The sequence below is a fragment of the Marmota marmota genome, unplaced genomic scaffold (genome assembly GCF_001458135.2).
Source record: "Marmota marmota marmota unplaced genomic scaffold, marMar, whole genome shotgun sequence".
Taxonomy (NCBI): domain Eukaryota; kingdom Metazoa; phylum Chordata; class Mammalia; order Rodentia; family Sciuridae; genus Marmota; species Marmota marmota.
In genome coordinates this window covers 30,051,533-30,063,270 of record NW_026000153.1, presented here as the reverse complement: position 1 = coordinate 30,063,270, position 11,738 = coordinate 30,051,533, and positions in this window count along the sequence as shown.

Sequence of the window (11,738 nt, the reverse complement as noted above, 5' to 3'; positions counted from 1 at the left end):
CCTGATGATGTAGTTCAATTGTAGATCATCCCCAGGGTTCAATCCCTAGTACCACAAAAAAGATTATTGGAATGGAAGTCACACACTATGTTGTGAATTGTGTTGTTTCAACAAGTGGAATTATGCATATAGTAAAACATTTATAGACATATGTTAAAGGAACTTCTAAATATATTAGTTTTATACTGCCTTGTTAAAAGTTTTAATTCTGTATGTTAAAGTGTTTGACACTATAATGCCAGCAAAGAAATATTAAAAGATATTTGCTTAAAAATGTAATCTTCAATTGTAATTACAAACTACCTTGTAAGTAATTTCATTAAATAGATGTTACATCTGTAGTAAAAAAAAAAATATGTAGAAACAAGCTAAAAGGCATTTACTTTTACACTACAGTCAATGCTTATCACACTAAGGGGCATGCAAAAAATACTGAAAGGTACTTGTTTAAAAGGTGTTTCTTTGAGGGATCACAACTTCAAATGCTAGTGAGCAAAGTAATTTTAGTGAAAGGATATCATTTGCTTAAAATGTTTGTACACAAATGTTTCCAATACTGTTACTTGTGCAATATCTTCCTAGCTATTTTCTCTACCTATGAAAATGTTTAATACACTGGAATGGATAGATGAAAATATGTATTTAAAATTATGTTTAAAAACACTTTTTTTTTGGAGAATAAAAGACGGCAGGTTAGGTGAAGGCTGAACTTTCCAATTTCCCTGAGGTTCTGGAGTCAAGCAGTGGGAGTACTATTTCTCAGAAAGGTGCATGACAGAGGGAATTCACTAAAATTCAATGTCAGATAGTCAGAGAAGCATAGAGGCTCAGAAATTTCAACACTTTGAACAAAGAACAAGTACACTGGAGCCAAGCTAATGGAGGCAGTGGTACCAGTCCACTGCACTGCGAAAGTACAACACAAACATGGTGGACAAATTTGTCATGCAGAACAGAAAAAGTAGTCTGATCTTAGCTAAAATAAAGATTGCACATCAAGCTGGTATTTGAATGATGCTCCTTGTTTCTCTACTGGCAAGCAGAGAGCTGACACAGAGAGCCATCTTGAAGAGGCCATACTCCAGCATCTTACCACAGGAGACCAAAAAATCATAGCAAATATTGCAATACTATCCTGGCAAGTGCATACTCTGTGTCCTAGGGTGTGCCTATCAAGGTGCAATTGGAAAAAGGTGCAGAAAGAATTGTACCAGGGAGATTCAGGTTAGGAATTCAGAAAAGAGCATATGGCTCTCTTTTCCATTGAGTCCAGTGGCTGATGGGATCAAATGAAAAGGATCCAATACCTGGACATGCAGGGTGATTATAGTGGGGAATTGAGCCTGGAAAGGCCATATTCCTGGGTGGTGAAGTATATGAGACCTGTGCCTGATTGACTACCAACCCCTATGAGTAGAATTCTTGAGAGAGCCCTGAGATCCTAGTGTCCAGAATAAATCAGCATCTGCCCAGCCCTAGGGGTGTGTTGATCTAATCTCTGGAGCAGATACCACCTGACAAGGTCCCAAAGTTCCAATCAAAGCTAAACTCCAGCTGTGGGAACTTTCTATCTAGAATCCTGCATCAGTGCTTCCCTGGTAGTCCATCAATCTAATTTGTCTGGACAAAAACTCCAATTGCCAGTACCTCCAGTTTAATCCTAATTTATACTGGTGAGAAGGAAAGTTAAGAGTTATTTCAGCCTTGGTTCCAAGCCTCTCCAGCTGGCAGCATGGAGAACAACACACAAAAAAGAAAAGGTTTAACCACCCAAAGCTCTTATTCTCTGTAAAAGATACATAGCCAGGAAGAAATGGTACATTGGGCAGCCTGGCATAGGCAGTGAACAGCCATCCTTGTTGATACCTTTGACCAGCTTAGCAGAAATTTTTTTCATTTGTCTTATTAAAGCTTCCATTTCTTTCATTTTTGCGTTCTTTTTTTATTTTTCCCTTTTGTGTTCTTGCTGTATAAATACATATATTTTTATTTTTATAGTATTTTCATTCATTTGTTATTTTTATTTCTTTTGTCTCTTGAGAATTAGGGATTTTTGTCTTTGTTTATTTGTGTTTGTTTTTGTTTCTCTTTCTCTACTTTATTCTTTCTTTAATAGACAAATTTTCTTGTTCTCTCTCTCCTTCCTTTATTTATTTTTTTCTCTTTCTTTATAGTTCTACTCTGCTCACATTTTGAAGATTCTGAAGATTCTTTTACCCCATTTTTCTTTCTATAAATGAATTGTAAATTTATCATCTTTTTGAACTACTAAGTTTATATAATTCCTACCATTTATGTTGCTATTATTAGTTCTGTGGATGGTGTAGTTGGCACATATTCTTTACTTTAAGGCTAACTCTAGTTCATGGTAGTGTATTGTTACTGTTGTTGCTAATCCCACCATTCCTCTTTTTGTGTTAATTAGTGTTGGAGATGTAATAGCAGGCACCAAATATTTACTTTAATTTTTTATATTTTTTTTTTGGTGATGAGGTGGCTGTTGTTTGTTTACCCCTTTTCTAAGAGGTTCTGGGAATTTATTGGATATTATAAGTTCACAGTGTGCAGAGTGCTCCTAAGCTACACTCACAACCCAGCCAACAGACAGTGTACCTTGTTCCACACATGAACTAATTTAACTTAAACATTAAACTATAGAATAACAGATGGAAACCCCCAATCTGATGATCAGGCCCAAGTAGGAATGTATTGGGGAGAATACTTGAGTCCCATTTGTTTGAAAGAAAAGGGCATTTGTTCCAAACAACAAAAACAAAGGGGCTTAAAGATAGAGACTCAGAGGAATCCACAATATTTTAGCAGCTTTACAATAATTATTTAAATTGACAGTTCTGCAGTGGTAAACTAAGAGGCTTTGCATGTGGAAATTAACTCTTAGATTACATTGAGTCTGTGTGTTGAAGCTATGTGAAGGCAGCACAGAACTTAATACATAAGAGAAAATACTTACCAAAGGTCTCCCTCATAGACAAGGAAGAGGAATCTATCTTAACAGATAGGCAAGAGTATCATGTCTGAAAACATGAGGAAACAGGGGAACAAGTCTCTACCCACATACAAATTTATAATCCCCCCAAAGTCAGAACCCACAGGCATTGAAGGGTATAAAATTCCAGATAAATATTACTGAAAAATTAATATAAAAAGTATTAATGAAATATAAGAATAAATGAAGAGTACAAATATAGGTTAAAAAACACTTCAATAAAGAGATAGAGACTCTGAAAAGAAACCAATTAAAAATGCTAGAAATGGGAGTCATAATAAATCAAATAACATTTACATAAAATTATCACCAACAGATATATTATGTAGAAAACAGAAGTTCAGGCCTCAGAGACAAGATATATAAACTTAAAGTCACAGTAGGCAGTTAAGAAAAAAACATACTAAAAGACCATGATGAAAATATACAAGAACTCTAGGACAACAGTAAGAGACCAAATTTAACAGTCATTGGGATTGGCTAGGGTATGGAGATACAGGCTAATAGCATTAAGAACATTTTAGGTGGAATAATAGCAGAAAAAATTTCAAAACTTAGTAATGAGATGAACATTTGCATACAGGAGGTATATAGAACCCAAACTAGACAATATTCTTTAAAAATCCTTCAAAAAACATCATAATCAAAATTTTTAACATAGAGAAAAAAGGATAGAATATTCAAAGTCACATAATTGGAGACAAACCAATATGTCTTACTTCTGACGTCTCAACTCAGACTCAAAAATTTAGGAGGGTGTAAAATAAAATATCCAAGCTCTGAAAGAAAACAATTGCCTCTGAAGATTGCTATATTCAACAAAATTATCATTCAGAATCAAATAATATAATTTTTCAAGATAAGGATAAAGTAAAATAATTCTTGATATTAAGCCAGTGCTACAGAACAAACTTAAAGGAATGCTACACAAATAAGACTTCAACAACAAATCCAAAAGCTCACAACGAAGAGCATGGAACTCACTAAAAGAGCAGTTAAGAAAAGGAAATTAATACCAAATGAAATATATAAAACAAATCAAAATGGGTAGGAAATAATAAACATCTTTTCATGATAGTTCTAAATGTAAATGTTCTCAATTCTCCAATTAAAAGACAGACAGAATAGATTAAAAGATGAGGTCCAACTATAGGCTCTTTGCAAAAGACTCATTTTATAGACAAAGACATCCATATAGAAATAAAATGATGGAAAAATATATTCCATCTAAATTGAGTCCAAAAACGAGCAGGAGTAGATATTCTTATATCTGACAAAGCAGATTTCAAGGAAAAATTAATCAAAAGAGGCAGGAAGGTCACAATACACAAGTAAAAAGAAAAATCCAACAAGAAGAAAAAACAATAGTAAATATTAATGCCCCAAATATCAGTGAACCTTATTATATAAAACAAACACTTATTGACATTAAGTCTTACGTAGAACCCAAACCAATTACATTCAGTGATTTCAACACATCCCTTTTACTAAGAGATCATCCACACATAAAATCAATAAAGGCATTCTGACTTAAATAATATTATAAATTAAATGGACCTAACAGACATCTCTAAAATGTTTTATACAACACCTGAATTTGCTTTCTTCTCAACAATTCAAGAAGCCTTTTCCAAAACAGACCATGTCATAGTTCATAAAGCAGATCTAAACACATTCAAAACATGAATATAATACGTTAATTTTTATCAGAAAATAATGGAATGATATTAGAAATTAACAGCAAGAAACCACACAAACACACAAATATTGAACAATACCCATTGAAGGAGGAAGGTATCATAGAAGAAAGGAGAGGTCAAATTTAAAAATTCCTAAATGAATAAGAATAGTGATATGATGTACCAAGATATCTGGGACACTATGAAGGCAGTTATAGGAAAGTTTATAACATTAAGTAACTTAAATATGAGAAAAGAGAACAAACAAAAATCTAATTCTACATCTCAAGGCCCTAGAAAAATGGAAACAAATTTCAAAACTAGTAGAAGGCAGAAAAAAATTAAGATCAGAATTAAAATTAATGATATAGAGATTTAAAACCAATAAAAAGGATCTTTCATGTTCTTCAATAGGCAGAGAGTTGGGTTTTTTGAAGATAGACAAGATTGATAAAAACACAGGGCCAAACTAATCAAAGAAAGACAAGACCCAAATCAATAAAATTAGAGATGAAAAAGGAAATATCACCATAGATGTTTCTGAAACCTAGAGCATTGATTATTAGGGATTATTTGAAACTTACATTTAATTAAATTGGAAAATCTAAAAGATACTAACAAATTTCTAGACACCATATTACCCATTCAAACTGAACCAAAAGAATATAGAAAACCTAAACACACCAGTAGCAAGCAATATAATTAAAGAAGGCGTTAAATATCTTCCAACAAAGAAAATCCCAGAACTAGATGGATTCTTAGCTGAGTTCTATGAGACCTTTAAAGGAGAATTAATGCCAATTCTCCTCAAATTATTCCATAAAATAGAAAGGAAGGGATCACTCCCAAAGTCATTCTGTGAAGTCACTTTGATACCAAAACAAGATAAAGATGTATCAAACAATGAAAATTATATCCTAATATCTCTAATGAACACAGATGTAAAAATCCCTAGTAAAGTACTAGCAATCTGCATTTCAAAATACATTAAGAGGATTATACTTGATGATCAAGTTGGATTTATCCCATGGATGCAACATTAATTCAATATGCACAAATCAACAAATGTAACTCATCACACAAAAAGAATTAAGGACAAAAATCACATGATCATCTCAATAATGGCAGAAAAAGCATTCAACAAAATTCAGCACCCATTCATGTTAAAATAATGAAGAAACTAGGGTTATAAAAACTCACCTCAACATCATACACCGTACATACGACAAACCTAAAGCCAATGTCATACTAAATGGAAAGCATTTCCTCTAAAATCAGGAACAAGAAAAGGATGTCCATTCTCACCACTCCTATTCAATATAGTTCTTCAAACTCTAGCAAGCACAATTAGACAAGAGAAGGAAATTAAAGGAATACAAATAGACAAAAGGAAGAATTCAAACTATGTCTGTTTGCTAATGACATGATCCTATACTTAGAAGACTAAAAAACTCCACCAGAAGAATTCTAGAGCTGATAAACAATTTCAGCAAAGTATCAAGATACAAGATCAACATACAAAAATTAATACCTTTTCTATATCCCAAATATGAATCTGCTGAGAATGAAATTGGGGAAATAATTCCATTCACTACAACCTTAAAAACAAACAAACAAAAAAAAACAACTCTGGACTAATGGAACTAAATCTAACTAAGGAGATCAATGACCTCTATAATGAAAATTATAAAATACTAAAGAAATGAATTTTAAAAGGCCTTAGAACATGTTCTTCAATAGGCAGAATTAGTAATGTCAAAATGACCATATTATCAAAAGTGATCTACAGATTCAAAGCAATTCCCATCAAAATACCAAGGACATTTTTCACAGAACTAGAAAAACAGTCTTAAAATTCATATGGAGGAATAAAAGACCTAGAATATCCAAAGCAACACTGAGCAAAAAGACAAGTTGCTGGAAGCCTCACAATACCTAATCACAAATTATAGTACAGACCTACAGTAACAAATACAAAATAGTATTGGCATCAAAACAGACATAAATACCAACAGAATAGAATAGAAGACGCAGACAAACCCACATAGGTATAGTCATCTAATTCTTAACAAAGGTGCCAAAAATATACCTTGAAGAAAGTAGCCCTTTAACAAGTGGTGGTGGGAAAATTGTATATTATATGTAGAAGAAAGAAACAGGATCACTGTCTTTTACCCTGCAAAAAAAAAAAAAAAAAATCAACTCAAGACCAAGAAATTAGCCTATAAATGTGAAACACTAGAACAAAACATAGTGGCAACATCCAATATTGAGTGCACAGGCACTTACTTCCTTAATAAGACTCTTAAAGCTCAAGAAATAAACCCAAAAGACAGTAAGTGGAATGGCATCAAATTTAAAGGCTTCCGCACAGGGAAGGAAATAAAAACTACAATAAATCCTGCTTATACATAGAATGATAACGCACTAATCAATTTAATAATAATAATTATAGAAGGTAGATCAGTAGTGTAGAGCAAATGGATGGGGGGAGGGAGGAGGAGAGGGAAATGAAAGGTGCTGGGGTAAGAGATGGAGCAAACTACATTATGTTCATGTACTAACATGGCATAATGAATCTCATTACTATGTACATTTATAAAACACCAATAAAAATAAATTTTAAAAATATTTTTCTTAGAATACTAGTTTCACATCTGGTTATGAACAGTGTTTTTCCATGAATGGAGGTTATATATGCAATAGTATATTTGTACACATATTTTAAAGGTGCTTCTAAAAATGTTACTCTATATTACCTTGCTAACAATGTCAATTTCATGAATGATTTTTTTCTACTCAGAAAAACATTGAAAAATATATATAAAGATACTTGCTTAAAAGATCATTTCTAGAATGCTGGTTATACTCTGTGTTGTGAAAAGTAGTACCTCTGTGACCTACTCTTGTGTATTTAGCAAAAGAGTTTGTAGAATGGAGGTTATATAAGATGTGATAAACTATAGACCCATTTACAAGATGTTTCTTTTAAACTGTCTTGTTAATAATGTTGTTTCAGTGAATAAAAATGATTACAACAAAGGAATGCATGTTGAGAGGGATTAAAGATAGTTATTTAAAATGTTTCTTAAATTTCTACTTACACACTATATTTGAAAAATTTTATTTTATTGATTGGATATTACATACGTAATGAGAGTTAGTAGACAGAAATTTAGAAGATGCTCTCAAACTGGGCACCATCCCAGCAGCTCAGGAGGCAGAGCAAATTCAAAGCCAGCCTCAGCAATTTAGTGCAGCCCTAAGAAACTCAGTGAGACCCTATCTCTAAATAAAATATAAAAATTGTGCTGGGGATGTGGCTCCATGGTGGAGCACCCCTGGGTTCAATCCCTGGTACCAGAAAAATAAATGCTCTCAAGATTGTTACTAGTACATTATATTGTTATTAATGTAAATAATAAATAGATGATTACCACTCAGGATTTTTTATGAAGAAGCATCTAAAAGTTCTTGTTTAAAATATATTTATTGGTTCACAGCAAAGGAAACAATCAAGAACATATACAGAGGTCCTACAGATTGGGAGAAAATCTTCACCACCAGTACCCCAGATGAGGCATTAATTCCCAGGATATATAAAGAACTCAAAAAAATTAACACCAGAAAAGTAAATAACACCAAAAAATAAATAACACAATTAATAGCGTTATTTCAATAAATGTGTTTGTATTTATATAATAATTGCTTATGGACATGTTTATGGTTCCTTAGACTATTACTTGTCTACTGTCTTGATGAGAGTTTTAATTTAGTAAATGGGAATGTTTACAATACTATAATTTTGTTGAGAACTGAGTAAAAAATATTTGTTGAAAGATGTTTGCTTCAATGGCTGTTACCTACTCCATAATGAACAGTGCTATTTCAGTAAACAGGTATTATACATGCAGTAAAAGTGGTTTGTAAGCATGTCATTTGTACACTATTTACCATGTTAATAATGCATGGAAGTGCTTACTACTCTGGAATGCATGTAAGTAAGAAATATGAATATATATATACACATAGATGGTATGTCCTACAGTGCTAGATGTTACATTGTAAACGGTGTTATCACAATGAGTGGATTTAATGAACCGAAGTATTTATAGACACACGTTTAGCAGAGCTTCTAATAATGTTACTTGAAAAGTGCCCGATTAAGCCTTTTAATTCAGTGAATGGAAGTGCTTACAACCCTAGAATACATGTCAATAAGTGTTGAAAGAGAATTGTTTAGGGAGAAGCCATCAGGAAGTCGACTGAATATATTTTCCTCAGTTCTAGTTTCCTTCATATATATCCATCTAGCAAGTTAGCAACCATCCAGACAAGAATACCTGCATGAATATCCCCAAACACAAGCATGAAGCTGAAAAAGCCCCTTGAATGACAGCCTGAGAATAGCCAAATTAGAAGGGTCAGAAAAGCAATTCCATTGTAACCCTGTTTCCCCTCCCTTAACCTCTGCAGGGCACACTTCTTCTCCATTCTTCACAAAAGAATCCCCAGAATATATTTTTTCTCCAGTGAAAGAAGAGAGCCCAGGTGGAATTCAGCTGTCCCATAACACTGAGACATCTTGTAGGAGGCCCACTTCTGTCTCTATTGTTAACAGTGGGATTAACAGCAAGCCTATACCACCTGCAGCTAGTTGGAAATAAAGAAGTGGTTTATGATTCACAGCTTTGCATTCCAGCCCATGAAGACACTCCCCAAAAAGGTTAAGCAGCAGCATCACTCTGCAGGAAGCATGGTAAATAGATCTTCCAGGCGCAAATCCCTAGTCTGCTTCCCACCCAGCTTCAGGGCTCTTCTTAAGACTTCCCTAGGCTGAGAGACAGGGATATGGCTACAAGTATTTGTGGAGGGAACCATCTGGCTCTTCCTGATCCTGGTAACCAAGCCATGACCCCATCAATCCGCAAGGCTCTGATTATGGCTTCCCCTGTTTGGGTTGCATGTGATGTCCATGAATATTTGTAGAGGGGAATATCTGGCCCTGACTGATCCAAGTAGAATAGTAGTGAATTCATCCAGATCTTGTGTTCTGCTTAAAATTTCCCTAGGCTAGGAGGCAAATCTGCAGATGTCTGTGGAGGAGAGTATTTGTCTTTTTCCAATTCCAGAATATTAACAGTGACCCCACCCAAGTTTGTGGCTCTGCATAAGACTTTTGCAGATCATGAGGAAATTGCCCATCTGCCTATGTCTGCAAAGTAGAGCACATGGAGTCATTTGGCCTTAGAGATAAGTAGTGAATCCACCAAGTTTCATTAATCTGCATATTGATTCTCCAGGTTGAAAAGAAATTCTGCATCACGGGTAGATGAGAACATATCCTCAAGCCCTGTGCATCTTGAACTGCTGCTCAGTGATCCCAGAGACCTCAACCAGCATCCAGCATGGGAGCTCAGCCTGTGGCCCCTCCACTGTTAAGGCTTCCTGTTTCATGAAGTGATGCTATGAATTCCCACCAAGGGGCAGGGTTCACATATACCAGGCTCTCAAATACAGGGCAAGGAGACATGAGAGAAGGTTTTCTTGCCCAATGCTTTCTAGGACAATATAGAGAAGAAGTCTTCAGATAAGAAGGTGCTTCTTGACCTTGGAGCACCCAGCTTTGCTCTTGTGCTCATGGCAACCACCTGAGGCACACACTGTCAAACTTGGCCAAACCCTCCTGCAGCTCTACATTTAGGCAGCTAACAACATCATGAGATAGGAAGGCATGCTGCCTATGCATACAGGATGGGCTTTGAGGCTCTCACAAGTGCTAAGAGCCCAGGGGTCAGCAGGGAGATAGCGCCTCCTGGGCCTCAGAATCCCGACCCCCAATTCAAGTCTTCCACCCCTCACTCAAGTCCTGTGCTTACTCATATGCAAATAGTTCTTCATGACAATATCTAACTTCACCAGGTTATTGAGGAGCATGCCCTTGTAGAGGAAATTGAGCTTGATGACACACTATAGCATTGGGTAGAGGTGATAAGCAAGGCCCAGGACCCATTTCCTGGAGACTTTTCAGGCTAATCCAGGCCCCACCTGGACCTTCCACTCTGAGAAGCCTGGAGGTACTTAGCTACCTCTGTCCCAAGTTATCTTCCTGCCACTGTTAGCCCCAAACTGGCTCCTTTCACCTAGGAGGCTGGCATTGGCAGATTCCAAAGTTAACGAACCTCCCTGCCGCCATCTCCCCACCAAAGAGTACTGCCATGCCTTGATCTGGTGACTATAGCACATCCCCTCAAAGTGCTAACTGGTCAGGGTGTTGCCCTGACAGAGTCCAGAGGAAGCCACAATTTAATGGGTCATTTCAGGCACAGGAACAATAGGATTCTAGGGCCAAGATAACTCTCACCATTCTGGCTCCAGGTAGCCCCATCTTTCCCTGGGCTCAGACTTGGTCACTCACGATCTCTTTCATTCAACTCTTGGCTCTCTTGGGACTCATATGCATGGTAGCAAATTTGGAAGTTCCCTCCTGCTGGGTTGAGGATGGAGACAGTTACATAATTCCATTCACCCCTTGATGTGTGAGGCTTTTTTATGGGACATATAAACTGGACTCTCCAGCTAATGGGTGAGACAGTGGAAAGGAATTCCTAAAATCAGCACATTTTGCTGACCATAAACTTTTCCCAAGCATAGTCCCTGCTTCAGTCATCAGATGGGCCTCTATCCAAGATAAATGGACTGCTGGATTTGGTGGCACATGCCTATAATCCCAGTAGCTGGAAAGACTGAGGCAGGAGGATCACAAGTTCAAAGCCAGCCTCAGCAAAAGCAAGGCACTAAGGAACTCAGTGAAACTCTGTCTCTAAATTTAAAAACAAAACAAACAAACAAACAAAAAAATACAAAATAAGACTGGGGATGTGGCTCAGTGGTCGAGTGCCCCTGAATTCAATCCCCGCGACCCTCCAAAATAAATAAGTAGACTAAATTTATCTGCAATCTTGCTTTTTGAATTCATGCCTTTTTTTCCTCTGGATAATTCACTTCTTTTTTGATTCTGCATGCTTAAATTATATATATATATATATATA